This window comes from Acinonyx jubatus, chromosome F2 (genome assembly GCF_027475565.1).
Source record: "Acinonyx jubatus isolate Ajub_Pintada_27869175 chromosome F2, VMU_Ajub_asm_v1.0, whole genome shotgun sequence".
Classification (NCBI taxonomy): Eukaryota; Metazoa; Chordata; class Mammalia; order Carnivora; family Felidae; genus Acinonyx; species Acinonyx jubatus.
This window is the reverse complement of record NC_069394.1, coordinates 32,477,970-32,494,629: the sequence shown is the minus strand read 5'-3', so window position 1 is coordinate 32,494,629 and position 16,660 is coordinate 32,477,970. Positions and strand designations below refer to the sequence as shown.

Genomic DNA, 16,660 nt, shown 5'->3' with positions numbered 1-16,660 from the left:
CTGCCTGAATCTTAGTCCACAGGGTCCCGTTTCATCAACCCACCCCCGCCCCCCCAGCATGTGCGTTCACACCGCTTCGGCCTCCTCTGTGTCTCCAGAAACCTTTCCTCAGTATTTGTGGTGGAGAGTCTCTGTGAGTCTACAGATCCTGCACCTTCATTATCTGCCTGTTGATCTCAGATTCCCTGGCCTCCAGTTTCCTGTCTTCCTTCTTCTCTTTTATGCAATGTTCACTTCCCAACTGTCTCCTCCAGAGGTTGAATGGATAATTAGAAGAAGGCCCAGCTGCATCTCACTGCTCTCACCATCTTCCTTTCTGGTATTCGAGGTCTTGGAACCTGGACGGCCAGCCCCAGACCACTTCTCTAGGTTCTATTTTGATGTCTTCAATCTTCCTCCCTTAGCTCTAAGAGCCGCTCTTCCGTCTGGAGTTGTGGCCCATCCTACTTCCGCAGCTACATTTTTATTTTTTAACTTATTTTAACTTAAATTTATGTAAGAATAAAAATTATCCTACTTAAAGAATATCGTTAAATAAACTAGAAGTGAAGGTAAGACACACAGGGTTTATGTTTGGAGAATATTCTCCTGAAGGTCTTCAGATGATTAACAGGATGAGTCCTGGGCCTCGTGCCCCCCTGGACTTCTCTAATAAGAAACATGCCGTTTTCAAGATTCCACTTGAGAAAGTAATCCCTCAGGGGAAAAGATGATCTAGAGAGCTTTGATAACGTTGTTGATGCTATTTGGTAATAGTCACGATTTGTCGGAACCCACTTTCAGGGCAAAAGGGAGCCTGAGGCACTGAGCCAGGGCCACAGTCTTGACGGTATGTAGGGGATACAGTGACGAGGCAAAAGAGTCAGGAGCCAAGAGTTATCGCAGAGACGGTGCATGCCTACACAGTTATAGCGGAGGCAAGGATTCAAAATAGTTAGCAGAGAGAAACACATACACAGGGCAGAAGCGCTGGAACCCTGAAGAACACAGATCGGAGCAGGAAGGCTAAGGATGGTGAGAATTGGTGCTACCTGACGCTCTCCAGCACGGAAAGATAACAACAGGTACTTTCCTTGGGCTGCTGTGGTCCCAGCCTTCCCACAGCTGGAAAGAAGCTGTTAAGAGCGTGGAGGTCACGCAGTTAAACACCACCAACAATAGCAATGTTGGTAACTGCCAAAAGAAACAAAGCATTTAGGAAAAACCCATTGAATATAAGAAGGCTTTGTCACCGCTTAATGATTTGCTGAATAAAACAGCTCTTCATTTTCTTAAAGTTTTCAAGGTGCTTTCCAGACGTGGAGAAAATGGTGAAGCAAATGGTCTAATAGTAGTTTCTAGTGTTGTGATCCATGCACTATCGGTTATGAAGTGATTCTTCAGTAGCCTTCTGAGAAACAGCTGAAATGTCCAGTCATTAACAGTATCAGACAGCAAGTAGCAAGGAATTCAGCAAAGCTCTCAAGTGACACTACTGTAAGATTGCACTTCCGTTCTCTTTTTCCTCCTCTACCCCCATCCTCGCCCAAAGTGAGACCTTTGGAATCTTTTGACTCCTTTCCTCTCTCTGCCTTCACCCTCACATCAGTATTTTATTGCAGGAAATGTAATGCTCGCATCTCTAGGTTATTATCAGAAATTCCCTTCCAGTATAGAGCGACTAATCCATGTGGACCATTCCCAGACACTTAGATTAACTATGTATTTATAGCTCTTTGTTGATCCCCTCTGTTTCTTCCCAGTTGCTTTCGTTATGCAGTTTTGGTTCGGTGTTTTGCTTGTTTGTTTGTTTGTGTGTTTTGGTTAGTTTGTTAATACTTTGTCATTATTTTCCCTGGAAAGCGTACTTCACAGTATATTTGGGACTCTGAACTTTCTTTTACTCTTACAGCTAAGTAATGGCTTGGGTGGGTTCAGTCGTTCTTCCCAGTACTAGGAGATGTTATTCTACTGTCTTCTAGCTTTAAATGTTGCAGATGAAAAGTGATGCTTTTCATTTATGGATTACTTGTTGTTTACAAGATTTTTCCCTTTTTCTTGGATTTCAAAGTTTTTTCCAGGATATATATGTGTCTTTTTTTCATGTAATATGCCTATAACACAGTCAGTAAGCCCTTTTTACGTTTTCTCTTTTTTTTTTTTTAATATTTATTTATTTTTGAGAGAGAGACACAGAGCGTGAGTGGGGGAGGGGCAGAAAGGGAGACACAGAATTGGAAGCAGGCTCCATACTCTGAGCTGTCAGCACAGAGCCCGACCAGGGGCTCGAACCTACAAACTCTGAGATCATGACATGAGCCGAAGCTGGAGGCTTAACCAACTGAGCTACCCAGGTGCCCCTTTGACTTTTTTCTTCTAAGACTAATCCTCCTTTTGAGGTTCCAGGTGATTAATTTGGCTATCAACAGTGATCATCCTTTCCTCCAAGTTAATTTTAGTAACAGCCATCCTAACAGGTATGAGGTAATATCCCATTGTGATCTGGGTTTGCGTTTCACTGATGATTGGTGATGTTGAGTACTTCCTCAAGTACCTGTTGACCGTTTGTATGTCAACTTTGCAGAAATGTCTGTTCAGATCTTTTGCTCACTTTTTTAAACTGAGGAATAGCAAATATGAAGGTTTTTTTTGGCTATTGAGTTAGAGGAGTTCTTTTATATATTTTGGATATTAGCTCCTTATCAGATAGGTGGTTTGCAAATATTTTCTCCCGACCACCAGTTGTCTTTTCATTTGGCTGATGGTTCCTTTTGTGGTGTGGAAACTTTTATGTTTAATGTAGTCCCACTTGTTTATTTTTGCTTTTTTTGCTTTTGATGTCAGATTCAAAAAATCATTGCCAACACCAATACCAAGGATTTATCCACCATGTTTTCTTCTAGAAGTTTTATAGTTTCAGATCTTACATTTAAATTTCTAATCCATTTGAGTTGAATTTTGTGTATGATGTGATTGAGGGGTCCAATCTCATTCTTTTGCATGTGAATATCTAGTTTTCCCAGCACATGAAGACTATCTTTTCCTTGTTTTGTGTTCGTGGTGCTTTCATTGAAGATTAGTTGACGGCATATGCAGAGGTTTATTTCCGGTCTCTTGATTCTGTTCCATTGATCTATGTATCTGTTCTTACGGCAGGACCATACTATTTTGATTGCTGAAGCTTTCTAATATGTTTATTTTTTATTTTTAATTTTTTTTAACATTTATTTATTATTGAGAGACAGAAAGGGACAGACCGTTAGCAGGGGAGGGGCAGAGAGAGAGGGAGACACAGAATCTGAAGCAGGCTCCAGGCTCTGATCTGTCAGCTCAGAGCCTGAGGCGGGGCTCGAACTCACAAACCGAGAGATCATGATCTGAGCCAAAGTCGGACGCCCAACCCACTGACCCACCCAGGCGCCCCCTGTAATATATTTTGAAGTAAGGAAATGTAAGGTCTCCAGCTTTGTTCTTGCTCAAGATTTCTTTGGCTAAGTTCAGGATTTTCATATCAGAATATCTTTATGTACTTTATAAATTCCTAAATAAAAGTCAAACTATCCCTATTGTTCAAATGTCCATGTTCATTTGAGACAGTGAATTAAAATACTTAATGGACTGAACTAGAGTTTGGCTAGTGGTTTTAAATCTTGACTTTTAAATAACTATGTGAACTTGAGAAGCTAGGGACCTTCACTTGAATTAGTGTCTTTATCTTTCAACAGGAGATAAGAATGATACCTTCCTCTTAATGCTGCTGTAATGATTACCTATGAATGGCCTAAAATACTTGGCACGTAGTAAGGGCTATATGAATCTTACCTTCATACATCCTCATACTCACTTTTAGCCACTCATATATTAACACACCTCTTGTCCAAGGTAAAGAATCCAGAGTTATTTAAATACACACACCTAAACAGTGACTACCCTGAGTTAAGATTCTATGCCCCAAAATGACAAATTCGGGTACACTCTCTGCTGAAACAATTTTGCACTACTTAGATTAATTTCTGTTTGTGCTATATGTTACAATATTTAAAAAATTATATAAATGTATTATATTGAAATAGTCAATTCTCCCTCTGTCCCCCCCCCCAAAAAAAAAAGAAAGTCACTTCCCATCAATAACGTTGACTTTTGGAAAACTAGTCGTTTTGGGGTGGGTTATTTTTTGCTTTTTTTGTTTTGTTTTGTTTGGTTTTTACATTTATTTATTGTTGAGAGACAGAGTGTGAGCATGGGAGGGGCAGAGAAAGAGGGAGGCACAGAATCCAAAACAGGCTCCAGGCTTTGAGCTGTCAGCACAGAGCCCTATGCGGGTCTCGAACCCACGAGCTGTGAGGTCATGACCTAAGCCGGAGTCGGACACTTACCCGACTGAGCCACGCAGGTGCCCCATGGAAAACCTATACTTTTAAATGGAATACTACAGTGGTAGGCTTATCACTTAAAAGAGAAATATTGAAACCTACTACAGACAAATGTTTTACTTATTTGTTTAAATGCTCAGCATACATCAATTTCCTCTGTGAGAAGCCAAGGTTAGGTTGCAGTAGAAACTACTACTGGAAAAAATAATCTCTATGGAATTTACATTCTCATTGGCAAAATTCAACAAAGGCTAAATGATTTTATTGGGAAGGCCTTCTGGAACTCTGCAAGCATAAGAAATTTTTGTTGTTTATTTGTTGAATACCTAATTGGGGATACAATTATTGTTTTGTACTTCCTGATTCACATCAAATTGCAAAGATAGAAAGATATCTTCTGGTTTAGTGAATTTAAACATAATTTTTAAAGAAATGGTCATAACTGGCATATGAATGTTTACAGAAGTACACATTTCTCAAACTTGTGTGCATTTGTAACAGCAAACTCATCGAACAGAATCTGACTTGGTACCCCTATATATTTAACAAGCAAAAGGAATGAGGCTCCGATTGAAGTTGGAGTGTAAGATACAATTTGTTTAGTTCCTTTTTGCTCAGGCTTCTCTTTGCTCAATTTCCCCACTCTCTGACCATTGGTTTTGGAACAGTACTAGGCAGACAATTGTGTATTTTGCTGAACAAAGGTCTTAACGACAGAGAGCCGTGGATTAGAAGGGCCCTACCTGGAGGACTGCATCACTCTATGAAAACGGGCCACTCTAAGACTTAGTTTTCTTACATGTGAACTAAAAACGGCATCCTCAAAATTGGGAAGCAGGAAATAAATATGTTTTTAAACTGTGTTTGGTTTCCAAATAATATGTTTCATTGTTTTCTTCAACTTCCAAACTTTTAAAGCATTTAAAGTTAACAATATATTTGTCTTATGTGCAGCAACTTTTTAGATACGCCATAAATGCCATCTAACTACAGAATCTGGCGATTTAAGTTATATTACCACCAACAGCATTTTATAATTTTTATGGAATCAATTGATCTGCTGAAACTTTGAGTATCTCTGCTATAGTGTATTTCCTTGTGATTTCATCAACCATTTTATACCCAGAATGTCCTCTCACTGTTAAACATTAACCTTATTTTCCTTTAGGTTTTTAAAAATATTGTCTTATTTGTTACATTGAATTCTTTACTTGAAATTTATCAAACGTAATATGAAGTGAGGATCAAAAACTTTTGTTTTCTAAATTTTCCCAGTAGCGTTTAAAAAATAATCCATCCCTTTGCCATTGACGTGTGAAGCTTTCTTTATCATTTTTTAGCTCCCATAAATCTTTATTCCATTTCTTTTAGTTTTTATGTCTCAATTTCTCGTAACTTCTTTTTTTATTATAAAGTAACAAGGTGCTTGTGGAAATTTGGGGGGAAAACACAGAAAAACACAAAGAAGAAAATGAAAATGCCCCATAAACATTAAAATTTTGGAGAACTCTCTACTGGTCATATATATGTATTTACAAAGGCTCCTGTAATGTTTACAAAGGAACAGCCCAAAATCAGGCTCAAGTAAACAAAGATAGTTTCTGGAAAGGATGCACTAGTGTTCTGTAGCATGAAACACAGATGTAAATTTAGGTACAAAAGTCTAGAGAGAGACGCTGGGGCAGTACCTAAGAGCAGAGAAAAGAGCCTGTAAATCTGTAAGTAGGAAAGAACAGGAGAAAGCAAATTCAAAACTCCAGGGGCCATGCACTCTAAAAGTTCTGGGAGAACAGAAATGTCTAGTAAAACATTTTTAAATGGTCTGCTGAGTTGTTTTCCCTATATGATCTTCAGTAAAATCCACACTACTCACTAAAGGTTTTTGTTTGACAAGATTCTTTAGGCAATGGGCTTCATGTTTTTGGTTCACATACTTTAAAATAAAATTTGAAACACGGTGAGAGCATTTTTAGGTTCACATCAGGCATCTTTCATCATGTGAAAGTAGCTTGAAAACACTTAATTTCTGACAAGTAGCAAGTATTGACATTTTAAAACAGAACTATGGTTTATTGGACGTCATAGAATCTAAATTAATAGCAGTTTGATACCAACCATCATCCACTAAAAAAAAAAAAAGTCATGAAGACCTTCTTTAACAGTGAAGGTGGTAGTAGGAAAAGAATCTAAAATATATCTCAACTTATTTTTAGACAGACCTGTGTTATGAGAGAATACACATTAAAGGAAATGAAGATTTGGAAGTGAATTCTCTTAAAAATATCTGTGCCCTTGGGGCACCTAGGTGGCTCCGTTGGTTAAGCATCTGAGTCTTGATTTTGGCTCAGGTCATGATCTCACTTTGCGATTTCAACCCCTATGTAGGACTCTGCTGACAGTGCAGAGCCTGCTTGGGATTCTCTCACCCCTCTCTTTCTGCCCTTCCTCTGCTCCTTCTCTCTTTCTCTTTCTCTCTCTCTCAAAATAAATAAATAAACTTAAAAAAAAATCTATGCCCTCTTGGAGCAAGAAACAAAGAAGACAACAAAGAAAACAACTAACAAAAGAAAGATATAAATCCTTCTTTTCTTTCTCTTTTCCTCTGTTTCCTTTTTTTTTCCTCCCTGTTAAAATGAGCACACACTATACATATAATTTTGAATCTTAGAATTTCCACATGGCATTATTTTAGGTTAAGTATTCTTCAAATATGTCATTGTTTTATATTATACTATCATTATTGTATACTGTTATTTATTTTTTAATCTTGAAACACTGATTTAGAAATCTGCCAGGGATTTGGGCCGTTTATGTTCGGATTTTGGAGTATATAATTTCCAAGTCTTCTATTGGATCTGAACTCTGTTATTCGCCACTTCAAGTTATTAAGGTTGTGGTTTCTTAGCATCTCACTTAGGGTTAATAGCGGAGCTTCCCTAGATCAGAAAGCCACAAAGTTGCAGTTCTTGCCCATTGCAATGGCACTCTTTGTAGAATAAATATCTCTCAAGTTTTTGCCTGCGACTTGATGTTTTCCGGCACTTTCAAATGGTAGTTTTTTAGCATTTTTGCCCATGTTTATAATTGTTTATTTCTGGAAGAATCCCCTGACTTTTTCTTGCCACTATTATGGAAATTTTGCCTACATCAATATCACTAGATTATTTAAAAAGTGTCTGCTAATTTAATAAAGTGAAACTTACTGCTTTTTTAATATTGTAATTCAGATTACTAGTACAATTGAGCATTTTCTGTGTGTTGACTGGCTATCTCTATTTCATCACTGTAAATTATCAGCTCATTTCTTTTGCTATTTTAAAATTCTGCGGTCTTATTTTTTCTTATTGGTTAAAAAGAGTTCTTACTCAGGGCACCTGGGTGGCTCAGTTAGTTAAGCATCTGACTTTTGATATTGGCTCATGTCATGATCTCACAATTTGTGAGTCCCAGCCCTGTTTCAGGCCATGCTTGGGATTCTCTCCCTCTCTCTGCCCCTTCCCTGCTCTCTCTCTCTCTCTCTCCCTGTCTCTCACAAAATTAACAAAAAGAGGAAGAGTTCTTATTCAAGTATTATCACTATGCCACAATTGTTTGAAAATATACTTCCCTGTTAGCAATTTACCTTTAAATTTTTTATGATATGATTAACATATAAATTGATTTTTAAAGGAGTAACATCTTTACAAATTTGAACCTTCTTATCTAGGGACTCAATTTATCTTTTTATTTATTTGAATTGGTGTTTATCTATCCTTCTAATAGAATCAATTTTAGCATGGGTCTCATCCATTACATTTTTAATGTTTCCATTATTGATATTGCTAGATATTGTCATAATGTATTTTTTCATTACTTCTAGCTGTTGTGATTTTATAGAAAAATCATCGGGTGCCTGGGTGGCTTAGTCGGTTAGGCGTCCAACTTTGGCTCAGGTCATGATCTTGCAGTTCATGGCTTTGAGCCTCACGTCAGGCTCTGTGCTGACAGCTCAGAGCCTGGAGCCTGCTTCGGATTCTGTGTCTCCCTCTCTCTCTCTCTGGCCCTCCCCGTCTCATGCTCTGTCTCTCTCTCAAGAACAAATGAACACTAAGAAAAAATTTTAAAAAAAGAAAAAGAAAAATCATCAGTGCCCCATCAACTTTTTATTATTTTACCAAAGTTATTTGTATTACCTCACTTAATTCCCAAACAATACTATTACCAAAGTATTATTATTATTCCCATTTTATATTAAATATTTCAGTCATGTATGAATTACAAAACACACGGATTATAATATAATGAATATCCATATAGATGCCTTCCACCTAAGAAATAACCCCCAGTTAATTACTCATTTTAATTTATTACATATCGTTCCCATGCCATTTATGTATATTTATGACATGGCATAGGGCTATAAAGGTATATAATATTACTTTTTCACCATTTAAACAAATTTTTTTAAGTTTATTTGTTTTTGAGAGAGAGACAGAGCACAAGCAGGGGAGGAGCAGAGAGAGGAGACACAGAATCAGAAGCAGGCTCCAGGCTCCCACCTGTCAGCACAGAGCCCAATGAGGGGCTCGAACGCACAAACTGTGAGATCATGACCTGAGTCAAAGTTGGATGCTTAACCGACTGAGCCACCCAGGCGCCCCACTTTTTCAACTTAAAATGCATGTGTAAATGGTACTATGATATGTATATCTATCTATCCATCTGTCTTTTTAATTTGATACGGTGTTTTCACATTTTTCCATGGTGAAACATGTATCTCTGTTCCATTCGTTTATACTGCTTTATAATATGTCTGTGTATAAATACATGGCATCTTATTTATAGTCTCATGTTTATGAACTTGTTTATTATAGATCTCTACTATTGCAAATATTTATGCTCATTTCTCTATTTGTCTCTTTGTGCATAAGTGCTAGGGTTTTTCTATGTCCTAGTAGAATTTCTAAGATTAAAATACATATATCTTCAACTTTACTAGATATTGAATATTACTATCTAATAGTGACTAATTTATACTTCCACTAATAGCGTGTGAGAGTTTCCATTTCCCTACATGTTTTCCAATGCTTGGTAGTCTCAGAATTTAATTTTTGCCAATCTGAAGAGTGTGTTTCACATCTTTAAAATGTATATCTTCCTGATTCCTGGTGATATTGAACATATTTTTCAATTTTTATTTTGCATGTTTTCATCTGTTAATTGCCTTCCATATACTTTCCCACCTAGTAGCATATACTAGGTTCTTTGTCTTTCCTTTATTGATTCCTGATAGCTTGTTGAATTGTCAGAATAAAATTTCTTTTACATTTTATGGACTGAAAAGGCTTTGGATTTTTTTTTGAAGTTCAACTCTTCTGAATTTTTTTTTTAAATGTTCTATTTTTTTAATTTTTTTTTTAATTTTTTTTTAACGTTTATTTATTTTTGAGACAGAGAGAGACAGAGCATGAACAGGGGAGGGGCAGAGAGAGAGGGAGACACAGAATCAGAAACAGGCTCCAGGCTCTGAGCCATCAGCCCAGAACCTGACGCGGAGCTCGAACGCACGGACCTCGAGATCGTGACCTGAGCCCAAGTCGGACGCTTAACCGACTGAGCCACCCAGGCGCCCCAACTCTTCTGAATTTTAAAAAATTAAAATTTATTATCTTTTCTTTGAAATCTGTGCCTTTGCTTTCTACTTTAAGAAAATTTTAACCACAAAGTTCTACAAATATCAACTACTATTATTTTAGTCATTTCAAGTTTTTATTTTTATAAATAATTAGTTTTTTATCTTTCTAGAATTTATATTTGGCAAGTGAGCAAATATTTTTATGTGCAGATAACTAATTTTCTTAGCACTGTTTATTAAAGAATTTACTGATTGTACATATCACCTGTCACATATGAAATACCCATATATCTCTGGCTCTGCTTCTTGTCTTTATCTTATGTTTAATATTTTTCTATTTTTGTGCAAAAGCATGCTAAATTAATTGTATGTTTTATGTAAGTCTTTTAATTGTCAATGAAGTACACTTTGTTCTTTTCCTTTTCCAAAGTTGTCTCAGCTTTTCATGGCTTTTTGTTCTTCCTTATAAATTTGTAGACTCTGTTTATCAATGTCCATAAAAAGTACCCAGTTATGATTTTTAGTGTAATTTTATGTGCAGATTCATTTATGAATAACTAATGCATTTTTAGATTGCATTTTTCCATTTTTGGCAATACTGTTTTGTACCTTTCAATACATTTTTATATCTTTCCCTATATATTTGTCTTATTACTTACAGCCATCTTAGGCACCTCTCTTGCATTCACTCGTTTCACAAACATGTATTCAGTATTATATTGCAAACACTTCTCTTAGTTATTTGGAAACATTAAAAAAGGAATGGTCCTTGTCCTGAGTACACGGATGATAATAATAACAAAGTGGATTCATAAATGATAGGGGTTCTGTTCCAATGTGGTTAAGTAAGCTTCTAACCACTGTCCCTCCCAAAGCTAATGACTACAAACTCTGTTCAACAACTGAACTGAACTACTTGAAGGCTTTGAAGAGAGAAGAAAAGCATATAGACTATAATGGAGACTCAAAACAAGAAAAAATGCAAAGGATGAGTTTCTTGTTGCTATATCCTTTAGCTTGAGGGCAATTAACAGAGGATGCCAATGGCTCCACATAAGGCACATAAAACACTGAAATCATATAGTTTCATGAACCAGGACACAGAGCCGAGGGCAACCAGAGTGGCTGAAAAGTAAATGGGGGACAATATTGGAAAAGAAAGAGCAAGAAAGAAAACTCAAATTTTGAACAGTGCTGCCCAAATCTCTGCCTGATCTCTGACTTATATTAGAACAGAACAGACTACAAGCAGGAATCCCCCTACCAAGGGGAAAAAAGTAACTGCATCGAGACTGATATTTCTGATAAAGTCTATGTTTGCAGTTTTACTAAGTAAATTACGTACTGAAACAGAAATATAAATATTGTTTAGAAGACTGTAACAGAATCTACAGCCTCCAAAAAATATCATTCACAATGTCCACACTATAGCTTAAAGTCACTCAACATATGAAAACCCATTTTTTTTTCAAAAGAAAATACAGTCAATGGACTTCAGCCCTGAAATGATTCAGATGTTTCAGTTAGTAAACGATATCTTTAAAGCAACTATTAAAACTACTTTTAATAAGGTGAAGGAAAATATGCTTGTAGTAAAAAAAAACTTAAAATATTTCAATGGAGAAAATCTTGTAGATGTATAAAGAAATCAAATAAGACTTCTAGATGAAATGTTCAACATCTGAAAAATATTAACTAGATGGTTCTAACTGGATAATGGAGATAATAGAGGAATGAACCTTTGAACTTGAAGATGTATCAATAGAAATCATCTAATAAACAGAGAAAAAAGATTGAAAAAAATTGAAAAAGGTGTCTGTGGACGATATGAAAAGTTTGACTATGTGTGCAGTTGGAGTCCAATAATGCAGGAAGAAATAGAATAGAGCAGGTAAAATATTTGAATAAACAATGACTAAAATCTCCCCAAATTTGATGAAAGCAATACATTTATAGACTCGGGAAGCTCAGTGAACCTAAAGCAGTACCAAAATTAACAAAATCATTCTGAAAATCAACAATAAAGAGAAAATCTTGAAAGTAGCAAGAGAACACATTACATAGAGGGGAACAACAATTTGAATGATTTCTGACTTCTCATTGAAAAATATGAAGATCATAAAGCATTGGAACAATATCTTAAATTTTTTAATATAAAAACATGATCAATATAGAATTCTATATCCAGTGGGCACAATTTTTTTTAGAATGAAGAAGAAAAGAAGAATGTTTGCAAATAACACTACAAAAATTTGTCACTAGCCCATCTGCATTACAAGAAGTGCTAAAGGAACTTGTTCAGTATGAAGAAAATGATACCCAATGAAAGCTTGTATGTTCAGGATGGAAAGAAGAGAATAAAAAATGGTAAGTATCTGGATACACACAAAAACCATTATTTTCCATTTAGTTTCTTTGAAGTATATAGTACTGATTAAAGCAAAAATTATAGCATTTTCTTGTAGGTGTTATAGTGTATTTTAATGTAATATATGTGATAATTATAACATAAAGGATTTGGAGGGTTAATGAACCTGTATGATTCTAGTACATATGCCTATATATATTTTATGTGAGCTAGCACAATATCAATTCCAAATAGACTGTGAATAAATATGTATACTTTATTTTGAAGTTTACTTAAACTTAAAAATATGTGAAGAGGCATAACTAAAAAGCCAATGGATGAATTAAAATAAAAAATATTAAAGATTTTCTAAGTCATAAATAATCACAGGAGAAAAAAAAAAAACAGAGGAGACAAAGAAGACAATAAAATGGTAGACCCAAATCCAACCACGTCAATAATTGTATTACATGTTAATGATATAAACTTTCCATAAAAAGTGGAAGTTGTCAGAATAGAGAAAAAGTATGTTCCAACTACTTTGTACATAAAGACACAGACAGGAGCATATGGGTGGCTCGGTTAAGTGTCCGACTTCGGCTCAGGCCATGATCTCACAGTTTGTGAGTGCAGGCCCCGCGTCACTCTCTGTGCTGACAGTTTGGAGCCTGGAGCCTGCTTTGGATTCTGTGTCTCCCTCTCTCTGTGCCTTTCCCCCACTCACACTCGTCTCTCTCTCAAGAAATAAATAGACATTAAAAAAATAAATTTAAAAAAAAGACACAGATTGAAAATAAATGGGTGGGAAAAAAGGTATACCATGCAAATAGTAAACACAAAAAGTCTAAAGTGGATAAATTATTAACAAATAAATGATGTACTATGTTAGAAGATAATAAATACTGTGTAAATTTTTTAGAGGTTGTATAAAGTATGGGGATCAGGGCTTTGTGGAGATTACAATTTCAAATGAATTGATTAAGGTAGACTTCATTAAAAAGCTGACATTTTATATAAAACAAGCTCAAGAATAAGAAGCAATCAAGCTCCTTCTCACATTCTAGTTAGAACGCTGTTGGTGGTGAGGAAAAGAGTGACCTCCAGGTAGTTCCTCAGTCACTGTATAATTCATTCTATTACCTTGTATCATTCACTCTGGTCCTTGTATTATGCGCACACCCTTCCCTGTTGTTCTGCTGTTGTTCCCTGCTGTTCCAAAAGGCACAGAGAAGAAAGTGGACCCATTATCTCAAGTCACAGCAGACAGGGACCTAGAATTACTCCCCCCACCAAAACTATAATCAATAATGAAGAATAATTCACCAGAATGAATACCATTTGGGAGGGGGTAAATAGAATGTATGCTTTTACATTAAAAATATAGTCAAATGTTACTAGAAATTTGAATTCAATTTGACAGACAATTTTCGAATACATACTCTATGGTATGCACCTTGCTAGGTACAGTGGATAAGAATATGAATAAGAAAGGAATTCTCCTCAAGGGCAGCCATTCAAATAAGTAACTTTAATGTTTTGTACTAGATGTTATTGTAAATAAGGACAAAGTGAATAAGGACAAAAAATATAATATGTGGGAAGGTAAAAGAAAACTAGCAATTAGACAGGCCATGACAGATACATAGGTACATGTTAAGAAGACAAAGAAGAAAAAGTGGATTGAAGGCAATTGTTTGTAAATGTGAAAGGTGGTTTGAACACGAACTGCACGTTTGGTGTGTAGGAAGCAACCCAAATAGCTGTAACACAAAGTTTGTAGTGCAAGACGGGACTAGACAGAGTGAAGATAACGGTGAAGAATGTTAAAATGCTAAGGAATTTGGTATTGTAAAGACACAAAGTGCTTTTAAGCAGGAGAGTGCAATGATCAGATTTATGATTTAAATTATATCTCTGGAAACCGTCTAAAGGATGAGTAGGGCAAAGTGCAGATATTGAAGAAAGAGAAACTACTACAGAGGCTTTTGACTTGGTCTAAAGAAGAGGCAAGTCCTGAATTAATGGATGGGGTAGAATATTTGAGAAATGTTTCTTAGCTTGAATTGCCAAGGAAATTATGAAATGGGGGGGGGTACAAAATACTTTATTTATTAATCAGAATATATGAATCTGAATTTCCCATTTTGAGCAATAAGAGGTACAGTGTTGCTTTTGAGGAAAGTAAGAAAGGTGAAACAAAAAGCAGATTCAGGCTGCAAAAGAGAGAGAGAGTAGGAATGATGAGCTCCTATTTTAGATATACTAAGTTTGAGATGATCATAGGATAAAGAGAGAGATACACAGAGTAGGTTACTCTTCTGGCACTTTAGAGAGAGCCCAGACCAGGAATTTTAATTTTGGAGTCCTTTCTAAAGAAATATTATTTGAAATTACTGAATTAGATGTGACCTTCTAGGAGAAACATAAAAAATGAGAAGGAGAATGGACCAAAGTGGTGATACCAACTCTCAAGGCAAATGAATAAACATCAGCAAAATAAAGAATAATTAACTCAAGTAAGAGGAAAACCAGGGAAAAAAATTAAAGGTACATGAGCATATATTTTTAAATAAACGATGAAAATAACTGAGACTCCAGAAACAGTAACAAGTACAAATGGGAGTTTAATAGGGGAATAATAAATTGACAGGGTAACAGACAAAACTGTATCATTCAAAATACATTGTTGGAACTACCACTTAGCCATTTGAGAAAAATTAGAATTCTGGGGTGCCTGGGTGTCTCAGTTGGTTGAGCGTCTGACTCGACCGCGGCTCAAGTCATGATCTCATGATTCATGAGATCCAGCCCCATGCTGGGCTCTAAGCTGATAGCACGGAGCCTGCTTGGGATTCTCTCTCTCTGCCTCTCCCCAACTTATGCACTCACTCTCTCTCTCTCTCTCTCTCTCAAAATAAATAAACTTAAGAAAAAGTGATTCCATTGCATGTTTTGTAGAAAAATTAAGCCCAGATGGATCAAAGATTTAAATTTATAAAAATCGAGGAAATAAAATTAGTTAAATGGATAATAAGTAAATGTTTTTATAATCAAGGAAGAGAGAAGACCTTCATACAAAAACACAAAGAAAAACCAAAATATAAACACGGACAAAATCAGAAGGAAAAAGTCAGATGGGAAAAATGTAGTACATACGAGAAAACAAAAGATTTCCTCTCATTGCATACAAAGAATTTCATATATCAGTTTTGAAAAATAAAGGGAAATATGATAAAAGAAAAATGAGCACATCATGTCTGGTCTAGAACCACTGGAGAATAAGAAGAGTAGAGAGAGTCAACTATTTGCCAAATGCTAGATTGGTCACCAGGTCTAACGTTGGCATAATTTTTAGCCCCTTCTAGAGAATGCTATGGGAGAGTAAGCAAAAGGACACCAAATGAGAGGCATCAGGAGTAGGAATTGATGACTTTCTTTAACTGTATTGTCCTTTTGATATCTGTATCTAAACCTCTATTCCAGAATCTAGGGAAAGAAAAGGGCAACCAGCATGCCTGCTCCCTATGTATGAGGATATAGAGAAGAACTCATGAAAACCGGAAAAACTGATGCTTGGAGATACATCAGGTAGGTCTAAGTGTGAAATATAAAACTCTTCTGGCCACACTATGAAATATCTTTAAAAAAATCTACTAGTGATTTCTATAGGCATTATAGCATCCTTCTGTCTAGTCTTTAAAGAAAATTTAATTCTGGTGAGCAGAGAAACTGCACACTAGAACAGTTATGACCCAGGGTAATTTGGAACATAGTGCCCTTGTTGGATTTTCAAATCAGGGTGCAAAGCCTAGCTGCATTTTGTATTACATTTCTCTAGACTTTCACCAGTTGCAAACTTGAATAGAACCTGGCTTGGCCTCGGCTGCAATGTCCTTACGGTATCTGTTTCAGGCTGTATAGATTTGGCTATGTGATAATAACAAACAGACCTTGGAATTCATTTATTTTTCAGTCAGGCCACATTCTGATGCAGATCTAGGCAGGTCTCCTGACCACCTCCCCTCCAAATGGTGACTCAGGGACCAAAGATGCTTCTGTCTTTTAGTGTATCTGAAAAAACATACAAGGTTAACATTGAAGGGAAATACGGAAATAGAAAATTGTACAGTATTGTTTTAAGGGCTGAGTATAAAAATGTCTGACATTATTTCTGCATACATTCTATCGACCTAAATAAGTCATATGGCTCCCAATATATTTTTATGTGAGAATAGCAAATGCATGTGCCCAGGAAGAGAAAACAGTGTGTTCAACACATAACATCGTCTTAACCACAGTCCAAATTCTGGTCAACAAAATGTCTTATTGTTCATCTCATGTATCAGA

The 16,660-nt window shown here is 36.0% G+C and overlaps 1 long non-coding RNA gene across 1 annotated transcript in view; it reads left to right on the top strand.

The window, feature by feature from the left end:
• Positions 1-16,660, top strand: part of LOC113600617 (uncharacterized) — a 53,074-nt gene that overhangs the window by 14,739 nt on the left and 21,675 nt on the right. Inside the window, exons 3-5 of the long non-coding RNA XR_003421693.2 lie at positions 2,386-2,456; positions 12,174-12,333; positions 15,797-15,901. This is a non-coding gene — a long non-coding RNA (uncharacterized LOC113600617). The remainder of the gene's footprint in view (positions 1-2,385; positions 2,457-12,173; positions 12,334-15,796; positions 15,902-16,660) is intronic.